The sequence below is a fragment of the Hyla sarda genome, chromosome 2 (genome assembly GCF_029499605.1).
Source record: "Hyla sarda isolate aHylSar1 chromosome 2, aHylSar1.hap1, whole genome shotgun sequence".
Lineage (NCBI taxonomy): Eukaryota > Metazoa > Chordata > Amphibia > Anura > Hylidae > Hyla > Hyla sarda.
In genome coordinates, this window is record NC_079190.1 from 149,967,462 (window position 1) to 149,981,852 (window position 14,391).

Consider the following 14,391-nt stretch of genomic DNA (forward strand, 5'->3'; position numbering starts at 1 on the left):
CACAATAAAGACCCCCAGAATCAGTCTGCACTATAATACTGACCCCATAATCAGACACCACCATAATACAGATCCCAGAATCAGACTCCCCCATAATACAGAGCCCAGAATCAGACCCCACTATAATACAGATCCCAAAAACACCACCCACCACAAAACAGACCCCCAGAATCAGACCCCACCATAATACAGTCCCCAGAATCAGTCCCCACCACAATACAGACCACAGAATCAGTCTGCACCATAATACAAACCCCAGAATCACCACCAACCATATTACAGTCCCCAGAATCACCACCCACCATAATACAGACCACAGAATCAGACTACACCATAATACAGACCCCAGAATCAGACCCTGCTATAATACAGATCCCAGAATCAGACTCCACCATATTACAGATCTCAGAATCAGACCCCACCATAATACAGACCCCAAAATCAGACCCCACTTTAATACAGACCCCAGAATCAGACCCCACCATAACACTGACCCCTGAATCAGACCCCACCATAATACAGATGCCAGAAACAGACCCCCCCCCCTTACATAATACAGAACCCAGGATCAGACCCCAGTCATGTTACGCAGTAATATACATACAGCTACATTAACTGACTCACTATTTACATCTTTTACGGTCGGCATCGTCCTCTTTCCTTCTGTTCTCTTTATGTCTCAGACCACCATGACAACCTCTTCCAGCCAAAACCCATAACTGCAGCATATGCAGGACAAACATCTTAGTTTCTGTATTTTTCCAGTGCAGTCCCCAGAAGTGCAGAATTCGGTGGAGTTTATTCAATTCCAAACAGTGTTACAGAGCAGGTTACATTTCAGTGACCTGTCTTCGCCTTTGTCTAGCATGAGAGGTGACGAAACGTAGCCTGCTCTGTAACACTGTTTAAATTTGAATAAATTGCACTGAATTCTGCACTTTATACTTTGGTGAGCTACGATTTTCCTTGGATATAAGTAGAGAGGTAGGTAGCTATGCAGGTAGGTAAGTAGATATGAGGTAAGTTCATAGGTAGGTAGCAAGGTAGGTAAATGGGTCGCTATGCATGTAGGTAGGTACATGGGTAGATAGGTAGGTAGTTAGCAAGTAGATAGATAGGTAATTAAGTTGCTATGTAGATAAGTAGTTATGTAGGTAGGTAGTAGGTGGGTTGTAGCCAGGAAATCAATAAGGTAGGTAGCAATGTAGGTAATTGTGTAGGTAGCCAGGTAGGGAAGTTGCCAGTGCTCCTTCACATCCAAATCATCATCCCCCTCCCTGTCACCTGCATCCTCCTCCCCGTCACCCCTTCCCAGTCACCTGCACCCTCCTTCCCCCCTGTCGCTTGCACCCCCCCATCATGTGCAACCCCCATCATCACTTGCACCCTCTTCCCCCATCATCACTTGCACCCCCCTTTTCCCCATCATCACTTGCATCCCCATCATCATTTGCACCTCCCCCATCATCACTTCCACCTCCCCATCATCACTTGCACACACCTCATCACTTGCACCCCCCATAATTGTGTAGGTAGCCAGGTAGTAAAGTAGCCAGTTCTCCTTTACATCCAAATCCTCATCCCCCTCCCTGTCACCTGCACCCCCCTACCCCATCACGTGCATCCCCCTCCCCTGCACCTGCCCTCTCCATCACCTGCAACCCCTTCCCCCCTGTCACTTGCACCCCCTTCCCCCAACACTTGCACCCCCATCATCACCTGCACCCCCCATATCATCACTTGCACCCTTCCATCATCACTTGCACCCCCCTATCATCGCTTGCACCTCCACCATTATCACTTGCACCCAGAGCTGCCATCAGAAATGTTGGGGTCCCTTACACAGCTCAAGGCCTGGGCCCCCCTCCCCCATGGCCTGCCTTGACTCTGCCCATATCTCCGCCCCAGACCTAAATTAATATATTAATTCTATATTTAAATAGTTTGGACATGTGTGATGAATGAGGCAATACCACATGTGTATATGCTTACATAATTTTATTTGAAAAAGGGGAAAAGGGCAATGATTCAAACTTTTATTATGGAAGGGGCTTATTCACATAACTTTTTTTTTTCTTTTACACATTTTTTCACAATAATTTTATCCCTATAGGATATGATTTTGTAACGGTGGTAATGATTAGCCCGCTGGAGCCAATTTCCCGCATTTAGCCGTCTAAAGGGTTAATCGCCCATTTGGAGATGTCAGCCATTAGCCATGGGTCCCTGCTGCTGATAGCAGCGTGGACCCACTGGGTATGAAACTCTGAGCTTTTGAGCACGCTTTAAATTGCAAAAGTGGTTGCAGGGCGTACACTTATGCCCTGTGTCCTTAAAGGGGTACTCCCACCCTAGACATCTTATCCCCTATCCAAAGGATAGGGTATAAGATGTCTGATCGCGGGGGTCCCGCCGCTGGGGAACCCCGCATTATTGCATGCGGCACCCACCTGTGTTCTCACTGGTACCGCTGAAGGATCTGAGTCGCGACTCCGGCCACGGAAGTCCGTGACGCCAGGACTCCGCCCCCGTGTGACGTCATTCCCGTCTCCTCAATGCAAGTCATAGACTTCCTACATATTTGCCCATATATTCGCAAAATATTGCAAATTCGATTATGGCCTATGCCGCTCATCACTAGGTAACAACATAAAAACTTAGACAATGACCCAAGAGTTGACCCAAAACAAAACCAGTAACTCAGAACACTGGGTCCACACAATAACACCACTTGAGTCCTCTCTTTGCTGCTCTGCTTCATTTAACCTTCTCTCCAGGAAAAGTCAGTTAAGAGTAGATGTTATGATAAATCAGGGAACCTTAGTTATGAAAGAATGTCCAACAATCCCATAATATTTTTTTTCTTTAACCTCTTCGGGACATAGGGCGTATGGATACGCCCTGCATTCTGAGTCCTTAAGGACCGAGGGCGTATCCATACACCCGTGGGAATTCGGTCCCCACCGCTAGCCGGTTGGGGACTGGAGCCGGATGCCTGCTGAAATCGTTCAGCAGGCATCCTGGCATATCGCCCAGGGGGGCCATTATGCCCCCCCATGTCGACGATGGGCGCAGATCGCTGGACAATTCAGTCCAGCGATCTGCGGCGATTCCGGGTCAATCGGGTCTCCAGTGACCCGGTGACCCAGAATTGCTGGCTGATCGGGGCCGTCAGAGACGGCCCCGAACAGCCATAGACTGCAGGGGTGAGGTGGCACTGGTGCCACCTCACGATCGCCCTGATTCGTCGGCCGGATTGCCGGCCGACCAATCAGGGCGCCTGCTGCGGGTGTCACTCCCGTAAGTCGCTCTGCCCCTCTTCCGGAGGACGTGAGCGGGTGCGGGACATGCACCCCGGGTGCTGGGGACCCCGATCCCCGGCGTCAATGTTGGGATCGGGGCCCCAGGAGCGGCGGCGGCGACGACGAGGGACTGACCTGTGTGCCGGCAGCAGCAGGAGGTGAGTGACAGCCTCCTGCTGTTGCTTAGCAACAGCTCCCAGCATGCAAAAAGGGCATGCTGGGAGCTGTAGTTCTACAACAGCAGGAGGCAGACCACCACAACTCCCAGCATTCCCTTATGGGCATGCTGGGACTTATGGTTTTGCAACAGCTGGAGGCACATTTTTTCTATGGAAAAGTGTACCTTCAGCTGTTGTATAACTACAACTCCCAGCTTGAACAAACAGCTAAAGTGCATGCTGGGAGTTGTAGTGGTGCATCTGCTGGTTGCATAACTACAACTCCCAGCATGCCTGTTGGCTGTCGGTGACTGCTGAGAGTTGTAGTTTTGCAACAGCTGGAGACACACTGGTTGTGAAACACTGAGTTAGGTCACAAACTCAGTGATACATAACCAGTGTGCCTACAGCTGTTGCAAAACTAAAACTCTCAGCATGTACGGTCTGTCAGCGCATGCTGGGAGTTGTAGTTTTGCAACAGCTGGATGTCCCCGACCCCCCCCAATGTGAATGTAAAGGGTACACTCACATGGGCGGAGGTTTACAGCAAGTATCTGGCTGCAAGTTTGAGCTGCGGCAAATTTTCTGCCGCAGCTCAAACTACTGTGAACCCCCGCCCGTGTGACTGTACCCTAAAAACACTACACTAACACAAAATAAAATAAAAAGTAAAAAACACTACATATACACATGCCCCTACACAGCCCCCCTCCCCTCCCCAATAAAAATGAAAGCGTCTGGTACGCCACTGTTTCCAGAACGGAGCCTCCAGCTGTTGCAAAACAACAACTCCCAGTATTGTCAGACAGCCGTTGACTGTCCAGGCATGCTGGGAGTTTTGCAACAGCTGGAGGCACCCTGTTTGGCTATCACTGGCGTATAATTCCCCTATGTCCACCCCTATGCAAGTCCCTAATTTAGGCCTCAAATGCGCATGGCGCTCTCACTTTGGAGCCCTGTCGTATTTCAAGGCAACAGTTTAGGGTCACATATGGGGTATCGCCGTATTTGGGAGAAATTGTATTACAAATTTTGGGGGGAATTTTCTGCTTTTACCCTTTTTAAAAATGTTACATTTTTGGGAAAACAAGCATTTTAGGTAAAATTTTTTTTTTTTTTACATATGCAAAAGTCATGAAACACCTGTGGGGTATAAAGGTTCACTTAACCCCTTGTTACGTTCCCCGAGGGGTCTAGTTTCCAAATGCGGGTTGCTCCCAGAGCAAAATTTGATTTCAAAAAGCCAAATGTGACTCCATCTCTTCTGAGACCTGTAGTGCGCCAGCAGAGCACTTTTCACCCGCATATGGCATGTTTTCTGAATTGGGAGAAATTGGGCTTCAAATTTTTAGGGGTATTTTCTGCTATTACCTTTTTAAAAATGTAAAATTTTTGGGAAAACAAGCATTTTAGGTAAAAATTATAATTTTTTTTTACATTTGCAAAAGTCGCGAAACACCTGTGGGGTATAAAGGCTCACTTTATCCCATGTTACATTCCCCGAGGGGTCTAGTTTCCAAAATGGTATGCCATGTTTTTTTTTTTTTGCTGTTCTGGCACCAGAAGGGCTTCCTAAATGCAACATGCCCCCCAAAAACCATTTCAGAAAAACATACTCTCCAAAATCCCCTTGTCGCTCCTTCCCTTCTGAGCCCTCTACTGCACCAGCCGAACACTTTACATAGACATATGAGGTATGTGCTTACTCGAGAGAAATTGGGCTACAAATACAAGTAAAAACTTTCTCCTTTTACCTCTTGTAATAATTCAAAAATTGGGTCTACAAGAACATGGGAGTGTTAAAAATTAAGATTGTGAATTTTCTCCTTCACTTTGCTGCTATTCCTGTGAAACACCTAAAGGGTTAAAACACTGACTGAATGTCATTTTGAATACTTTGGGGGGTGTAGTTTTTATAATGGGGTCATTTATGGGGTATTTCTAATATGAAGACCCTTCAAATCCACTTCAAACCTGAACTGGTCCCTGAAAAATATCGAGTTTGAAAATTTTGTGAAAAATTGGAAAATTGCTGCCGAACTTTGAAGCCCTCTGGTGTCTTCCAAAAGTAAAAACTCATCAATTTTATGATGCAAACATAAAGTAGACATATTGTATATGTGAACCAAAAAATAATGTATTCGTAATATCCATTTTCCTCACAAGCAGAAAGCATCAAAGTTAGAAAAATGCAAAATTTTCAAATTTTTCATCAAATTTACGGATTTTTCACCAAGAAAGGATGCAAGTATCAACAAAAATGTACCACTATGTTAAAGTAGAATATGTCACGAAAAAACAATCTCGGAATCAGAATGATAACTAAAAGCATCCCAGAGTTATTAATGTTTAAAGTGACAGTGGTCAGATGTGCAAAAAACGCTCCGGTCCTTAAGGCCAAAATGGGCTTGGTCCTGAAGGGGTTAAATGGTAAATATCATTAAAAACACCTTATATCCACTTAATAGATTATGCAATCTATAACATATGTGTAAATCACCAAAAGTTACTCCTTACTCAGAAAAAATAAAATAAAAATAAAACTTGGCCACTAGGTGTTGCACTTTTACTGCCTATTGTTAGCTGTATTTCCGTCTGACTGCAGAGAGCCCAAGAGGAAACACAGGAAGTGGATGTGGGGCTGGAGAGAGCCTGGACTGAATACATGCAGCCAGTGTTCTCCTGTGTGTCCAGCCTGACTCACAGGTAAACTAAAGGCTTCTCTTTTCACTTACTATGAATATAGTTCTAGGCAACTGCACCTTGTGAAAATAAAAGTCAATGTCCATTGTTTAGCCAATATTTTGTTTCTTGAATGAATATGGCCATTCTTTTGACAGACATTCACTGTACTGTATGCCATCAATGGTAGCGGCACATGTCCAACTGGTCCTAATGCCGAAGATTTCAGCAGCAGCCACAGCAGGTGAAATCTCCACCCAGAATATCTGTGACCAGAGATTCTATAGTGGGAATTTAGCCTTATAGAAAATTATTGGCTAGATCCTTTCTGCCATTAACATTAGCTATTTCATGTATTTACTTTTCTATGATTTGAGAAACCCCTGACAACTTCAGTTTCTATTTCTTTATGTTTTTCAGTAGGGTATCCATAATATCAATGTAGCAAAACCAATGTTATATTTGGAATCAGTACAACAAGATTACTCTAAAATGGATTAATATTGGTGACAATGAAATTAGTGTTAACCAATGTGATTTACCATTCAATGTTGCAGTTTGCTACAGGCAAACATAAAAATGTTCACTTTTATCAAATCACTCAAACATCCCTATTTTTCAATTATACAACCAGGTGAACATGTTTTCCAATTTTTACCAATAAGTAATGTGCTGCTGGCTGAATTTGCACTATAAAGATCTAATTTCACATTCAGGGTTTTCTTTGCAATTTTCGAAGATAAAGCCAAGAACAGATGATAACTATGATCATAAATCAAGGACATTTTTAAAGGAAAGACTGAGATTTCAGTTCTTTTCAAAGCAGACCTGAAAGCAAGTTTTAATGGTATAAAGTAAAGAAATTGATGTATAGGGCTTTGGACTCAGAATCTGTACTTGAATCTCATTAGTTAAATGACCCCTCCGGCTCCATATCAGAGTTTAAATAGTTATGCATGTTAGGCTTTGGAGCACATTGGGTATCTGGGCTGGTAGATTACATAGGGAAAGTTGGGGATTAGAGTGAAGCCTAGGGGATGTTAATCAGGGGGTAATGGAGGTGACCTACGTATAGAGGGGAGTAAATAACTTGTGAAGGGGTTGAACTGTGTTGCGCTCTAGGAACTGAAAGGAGTGCCCAAAGCCTAATTTAAATATATGTTTTTTTTAACTCTGATTTCAGTGCTGAAGGGGTCAACTAACTAATGAGAGGTATGAAAAAATTCAGAGACAAATTGGAGGTGTGTGAACAGTGGCATTTATATAGCACATAATGTTAACAGTGACATTTCATATGCCTCTTACCACCATTCTCAAGGCTTAAGCTTGGTTGCAAGAGGCAACTGAAATGTCGCTGTTAATGTTATGTGTTTAGAAAAAAAGCCACTGTTCACACCTCAGATGGATGTGCTGCTTTGCCCTTTTCATAGTATCTACACAAAAAGCTTGTGACCAGAGCTTGATTTAGCATGCACACCTTACCATCTTGGTTGTGATGTACTCTTGGATTTTAATTTAAAGTGTACCTGTCATTAGCAAAGGCTTTTTATATAATGTAAAAAAAAATAACATCATATGCATATTTGTATTATACATTGGTTAAAAATGTTAATATGTTTGTTTCTGCAGCTATTGCCTGCGTGTCTCTGTGTGGAGACCAAATACATGTAGTGTGGGTAGACAAGCAGAGCTCTGTGCAGTGAGGACAAGCAGGGCTCTGTGCAGTTAGGAAAAGCAGGGCTCTGTGTACTGAGGACAAGCAGGGCTCTGTACACTGAGGACAAGCAGGGCTCTGTACACTGAGGACAAGCAGGGCTCTGTACACTGAGGACAATCATGGCTCTGTACACTGAGGACAAGCAGGGCTCTGTGTACTGAGGACAAGCAGGGCTCTGTATACTGAGGACAAGCAGGGCTCAATGCAGTGAGGATAAGCAGGTCTCTGTGCAGTAAAGACAAGCAGGGCTCTGTACACTGAGGACAAGCAGGGCTCTGTACACTGAGGACAAGCAGGGCTCTGTACACTGAGGACAAGCAGGGCTCTGTACACTGAGAACAAGCAGGGCTCTGTACACTGAGGACAAGCAGGGCTCTGTGTACTGAGGACAAGCAGGGCTCTGAACACTGAGGACAAGCAGGGCTCTGTGTACTGAGGACAAGCATGGCTCTGTACACTGAGGACAAGCAGGGCTCTGTGTACTGAGGACAAGCAGGGCTCTGTACACTGAGAACAAGCAGGGCTCTGTACACTGAGGACAAGCAGGGCTCTGTGTACTGAGGACAAGCAGGGCTCTGTACACTGAGGACAAGCATGGCTCTGTGTACTGAGGACAAGCAGGGCTCTGTACACTGAGGACAAGCAGGGCTCTGTACACTGAGGACAAGCAGGGCTCTGTACACTGAGGACAAGCAGGGCTCTGTGCAGTGGGGACGAGCAGGGCTCTGTGCAGTGAGGACAAGCAGAGCTCTGTGCAGTGAGGACAAGCGGGGCTCTGCGCAATGAGGACAAGCAGAGTTCTGTACACTGAGGACAAGCAGGGCTCTGTGTACTGAGGACAAGCAGGGCTCTGTACACTGAGGACAAGCAGGGCTCTGTGCAGTGAGGACAAGCAGAGTTTTGTTCACTGAGGACAAACAGAGTTCTGTGCACAGAGGACAAGCAGGGCCCTGTATACTGAGGACAAGCAGGGCTCTGTACACTGAGGACAAGCAGGGGTATATACATTGAGGCTCTGTGACATGCTTCCGGCCCACACAGCAGGAGGATTGACAAGTCCAGAGCCTACAGAGAGCCCTGCTTGTCCTGCCCTTACTTCCTGTATTTGGTCTCCTCACAGAGACACACAGACAGTAGCTGCAGGGACAGCATTTTTTTTCACCCAAAAATATTCACATTTTTTAACCAATGTATATTACAAATATATAGTAATATCTACATTATATAAAAAAGTTTTTGCTAACGAAAGGTGCACTTTGAAGCTATACATGCTTATTGCAATAAGATGATGAAAATCCTTAATGCCTGTTGTTATTTTCAACCTTAAGAATTTACAATATTAGCAAAATTATGACTTTTACTGGTTGTATGTAATATCATTTTTATGCATTTTAGTAAAGCTACCTGTAACTATAGAGGTTATAATATCAAGCAGAATAAATAATAAATTACTTTATAGTCCCTAAAATATCAAAGCCTGCATGGTTATACTGTTCAGTGCTACTATTTCAGTCTCTTATTAAAACGATATCATGGGAATGTGGGTTTCTATGTCTGATGTCTAAGTCATGCTGTGATATCTCTGCAAGCTATCTTTCCTTCACTAGAATTTAATCCAAACAAGCTTTCATGAAACTAGTACTCTTAAAAACTCCTGTAAAGACATTTCTTGAGTGAGAGATGTATTGCAAGATATTATATTTTGTTACCAAAAGTAGAAAAATATCAAAACATATAAACTGTGTTATTAAATAACACAATATAATATGTAACACAATTCTATTACTAATTAAATTAGTGATTTAACCCCTTCAGGACGGAGCCCATTTTGGCCTTAAGGACCGGACCGTTTTTTGCACATCTGACCACTGTCACTTTAAACATTAATAACTCTGGAATGCTTTTAGTTATCATTCTGATTCCGAGATTGTTTTTTCGTGACATATTCTACTTTAACATAGTGGTAAATTTTTGTCGATACTTGCATCCTTTCTTGGTGAAAAATCCGTAAATTTGATGAAAAATTTGAAAATTTAGCATTTTTCTAACTTTGAAGCTTTCTGCTTGTAAGGAAAATGGATATTACGAATACATTTTTTTGGGTTCACATATACAATATGTCTACTTTATATTTGCATCATAAAATTGATCAGTTTTTACTTTTGGAAGACACCAGAGGGCTTCAACGGTCAGCAGCAATTTTCCGATTTTTCACAAAATTTTCAAACTCAGTATTTTTCAGGGACCAGTTCAGGTTTGAAGTGGATTTGAAGGGTCTTCATATTAGAAATACCCCATAAATGACCCCATTATAAAAACTACACCCCCCAAAGTATTCAAAATGACATTCAGTCAGCGTTTTAACCCTTTAGGTGTTTCACACGAATAGCAGCAAAGTGAAGGAGAAAATTCACAATCTTCATTTTTTACACTTGCATGTTCTTGTAGACCCAATTTTTGAATTTTTACAAGGGGTAAAAGGACAAAATTTTTACTTGTATTTGTAGCCCAATTTCTCTCGAGTAAGCACATACCTCATATGTCTATGTAAAGTGTTCGGCGGGCGCAGTAGAGGGCTCAGAAGGGAAGGAGCGACAAGGGGATTTTGGAGAGTACGTTTTTCTGAAATGGTTTTTGGGGGGCATGTTACCTTTAGGAAGCCCTTATGGTGCCAGAACAGCAAAAAAAAACCACATGGCATACCATTTTGGAAACTAGACCCCTCGGGGAATGTAACATGGGATAAAGTGAACCTTAATACCCCACAGGTGTTTCACGACTTTTGCAAATGTAAAAAAAAAATAAAAAATTTTACCTAAAATGCTTGTTTTCCCCAAAAAATTTTATTTTTAAAAAGGGTAATAGCAGAAAATACCCCTAAAAATTTGAAGCCCAATTTCTCCCGATTCAGAAAACACCCCATATGGGGGTGAAAAGTGCTCTGCTGGCGCACTACAGGTCTCAGAAGAGAAGGAGTCACATTTGGCTTTTTGAACGCAAATTTTGCTCCGGGGGCATGCCGCATTTAGGAAGCCCCTATGGTGCCAGGATAGCAAAAAAACCCCACATGGCATACCATTTTGGAAACTAGACCCCTCGGGGAACGTAACAAGGGGTTAAGTGAACCTTTATACCCCACAGGTGTTTCACGACTTTTGCATATGTAAAAAATTATTTTTTTTTTTTACCTAAAATGCTTGTTTTCCCAAAAATTTTACATTTTTAAAAAGGGTAAAAGCAGAAAATACCCCCCAAAATTTGTAACACAATTTCTCCCGAGTACGGCGATACCCCATATGTGACCCTAAACTGTTGCCTTGAAATACGACAGGGCTCCAAAGTGAGAGCGCCATGCGCATTTGAGGCCTAAATTAGGGATTGCATAGGGGTGGACATAGGGGTATTCTACGCCAGTGATTCCCAAACAGGGTGCCTCCAGCTGTTGCAAAACTCCCAGCATGCCTGGACAGTCAACGGCTGTCCGACAATACTGGGAGTTGTTTTGCAACAGCTGGAGGCTCCGTTCTGGAAACAGTGGTGTACCAGACGTTTTTCATTTTTATTGGGGAGGGGAGGGGGGCTGTGTAGGGGTATGTGTTTATGTAGTGTTTTTTACTTTTTATTTTATTTTTTGTGTTAGTGTAGTGTAGTGTTTTTAGGGTACAGTCGCATGGGCGGGGGGTTCACAGTAGTTTCTCGCTGGCAATTTGAGCTGCAGCAGAAAGTTTGCGGCAGCTCAAATTTGCAGCCAGATACTTACTGTAATCCTCCGCCCATGTGAGTGTACCCTGTACGTTCACATTGGGGGGGGGGGGTCATCCAGCTGTTGCATAACTACAACTCCCAGCATGCCCGTTGGCTGTCGGTGACTGCTGAGAGTTGCAGTTTTGCAACAACTGTAGGCACACTGGTTATGTATCACTGAGTTTGTGACCTAACTCAGTGTTTCACAACCAGTGTGCCTCCAGCTGTTGCAAAACTACAACTCCCAGCATGTATGGTGCATGGTGTACGGTGACTGCTGAGAGTTGTAGTTTGCAACAGCTGGAGGCACACCGGTCGTGACACACTGAGTTAGGTAAAAAAAAACTCTGAGTTTCACAACCAGTGTGCCTTCAGCTGTTGCAAAACTACAACTCTCAGCAGTCACCGACAGCCAACGGGCATGCTGGGAGTTGTAGTTATGCAACCAGCAGATGCACCACTACAACTCCCAGCATGCACTTTAGCTGTTTGTGCAAGCTGGGAGTTGTAGTTATACAACAGCTGAAGGTACACTTTTCCATAGAAAGAATGTGCCTCCAGCTGTTGCAAAACCATAAGTCCCAGCATGCCCATAAGGGAATGCTGGGAGTTGTGGTGGTCTGCCTCCTGCTGTTGCATAACTACAGCTCCCAGCATGCCCTTTTTGCATGCTGGGAGCTGTTGCTAAGCAACAGCAGGAGGCTGTCACTCACCTCCAACGATCCAGACGCTGCAGGTCAGTCCCGCCGCCGCAGCTGCTCCTGGGGCCCCGATCCCAACAGGGGCGCCGGGGATCGGGGTCCCCAGCACCGGGGGTCGTCTTCCCGCACCCGCTCACGTCCTCCAGAAGAGGGGCTGAGCGGGTGCGGGAGTGACACCCGCAGCAGGCGCCCTGATTGGTCGGCCGGTAATCCAGCCGACGAATCAGGGCGATCGTGAGGTGGCACCAGTGCCACCTCACCCCTGCAGGCTCTGGCTGTTCGGGGCCGTCAGAGACGGCCCCGAACAGCCAGTAATTCCGGGTCACCGGGTCACCGGAGACCCGATTGACCCGGAATCGCCGCAGATCGCTGGACTGAATTGTCCAGCGATCTGCGGCGATCGCCGACATGGGGGGGCATAATGACCCCCCTGGGCGATATGCCGGGATGCCTGCTGAACGATTTCAGCAGGCATCCGGCTCCGGTCCCCAACCGGCTAGCGGTGGGGGCCGGAATTCCCACGGGCGTATGAATACGCCCTCGGTCCTTAAGGACTCGGGATTCAGGGCGTATCCATACGCCCTATGTCCTGAAGAGGTTAAAGATAAAAAAATCCTTGCAAAAATAGATCACAGCTATGAAATAAAATAATGCTTAGCAAAACATTCCCACTTCATAAAAGATACCTTAAAGGGGTTACCCAGGAAAAAACGTTTTTTTTTTTATATCAACTGGCTCCAGAAAGTTAAACAGATTTGTAAATTACTTCTATTAAAAAATCTTAATCCTTTTGGTACTAATGAGCTGATGAAGTTGAGTTGTTCTTTTCTGTCTAAGTTCTCTCTGATGACACGTGTCTCGGGAACCACCCAGTTTAGAAGCAAATCCCCATAGTAATCCTCTTCTACTATGTGCAGTTCCCGAGACAAACAGAGAGGTCAGCAGAGAGCACTGTTGCCATACAGAAAACAACAACTCAACTTCAGCAGCTGATAATTATTGAAAGGATTAGGATTTTTTAATAGAAGTAATTTACAAATCTGTTTAACTTTCTGGAGACAGTTGATATAAAAAAAAAGTTTTTTCCTGGAATACCCCTTTTAAACATATGCATGAGAATTTAAGGGGTACGCCAGTGGGGGGAAAAAAATTTTTTTTTTAAATCAACTGGTGCAAGAAAGTTATACAGACTTCTAAAATAGATTTCTTAAAAATAGATTACTTTTATTTAAAATGTATTTGGGGATATCGCTTCTTGGCCTTTTGGCTAAGATCAAGTGTAGTATCTGTTCTTATCACTTTAATATCTGAAAAGTCCCCCATCTGGGGACCGTATAGTAAATAGATTTTTGAGAATTGGGGCTGATTTCTAAGCTTGCATCAGTCGCCCTATGCATTGACCCAATATGGCAGTACCTTTTGAAGTAATTTACAAATGTGTTTAAAATCCTGCCACCAGCTGATTTTAAAGGGGTACTCCACTGGCCAGTGTTCTGGCTGTGTTCTGAACATTTAGCTCCGAATGCTGTGTGCGCACTGCGGGGGTCAGCCACGCCCCCTTGTGATTTTAGGACACTCCCCTTCAATGCAAGTCTATGGGAGGGGGCGTTGCAGCCATCATGCTTGTGATTTTCATAAGAGACAAGAAAGTTTCCATTTGAAACAAAAGATATTCATCAAGATAGAAATCCAACACACTGGACCTAATGTACTATAGGAGTCCCATGTAAATATAGGTGAAGGTGAAAAAAGTATAGGAAAATGCACCTTATTTATTTATGTTTCTCATTAATTTGATTGTTTTTTCACATTTCTAGTTATTTGAGAAATTGTTCACTCTGTCATACAAAAGGTTGAAAAAATGAGTTGTGTATGTATAGGCCTGGCTGATAGAAGCTGTAGCACCAAGGGTGGGAGGTGTAGTATCCAGTGTACAGCAGGAGGTTGTGGAATGGTGAGAAATAGTAGCAAAAGTACAGCAGGAGGTGGAAGACTGGTGGGAATTGTAATAGCCAGCAGACAGCAGGGCCAGTGGTAGTACTGTCTAATCAGTAGCATCTTGCTTAGAAGCTTAAAATTCCACACTG

The 14,391-nt window shown here is 44.2% G+C and overlaps 1 non-coding gene across 1 annotated transcript; it reads left to right on the forward strand.

Annotated features, from left to right (window-relative positions):
• The first annotated feature begins 13,551 nt into the window (after positions 1-13,551).
• On the forward strand, positions 13,552-13,742 carry LOC130359896 (U2 spliceosomal RNA). Its single transcript, XR_008890495.1, has one exon. It is a non-coding gene; the product is annotated as a U2 spliceosomal RNA (small nuclear RNA).
• The last annotated feature ends 649 nt before the right edge of the window (positions 13,743-14,391 follow it).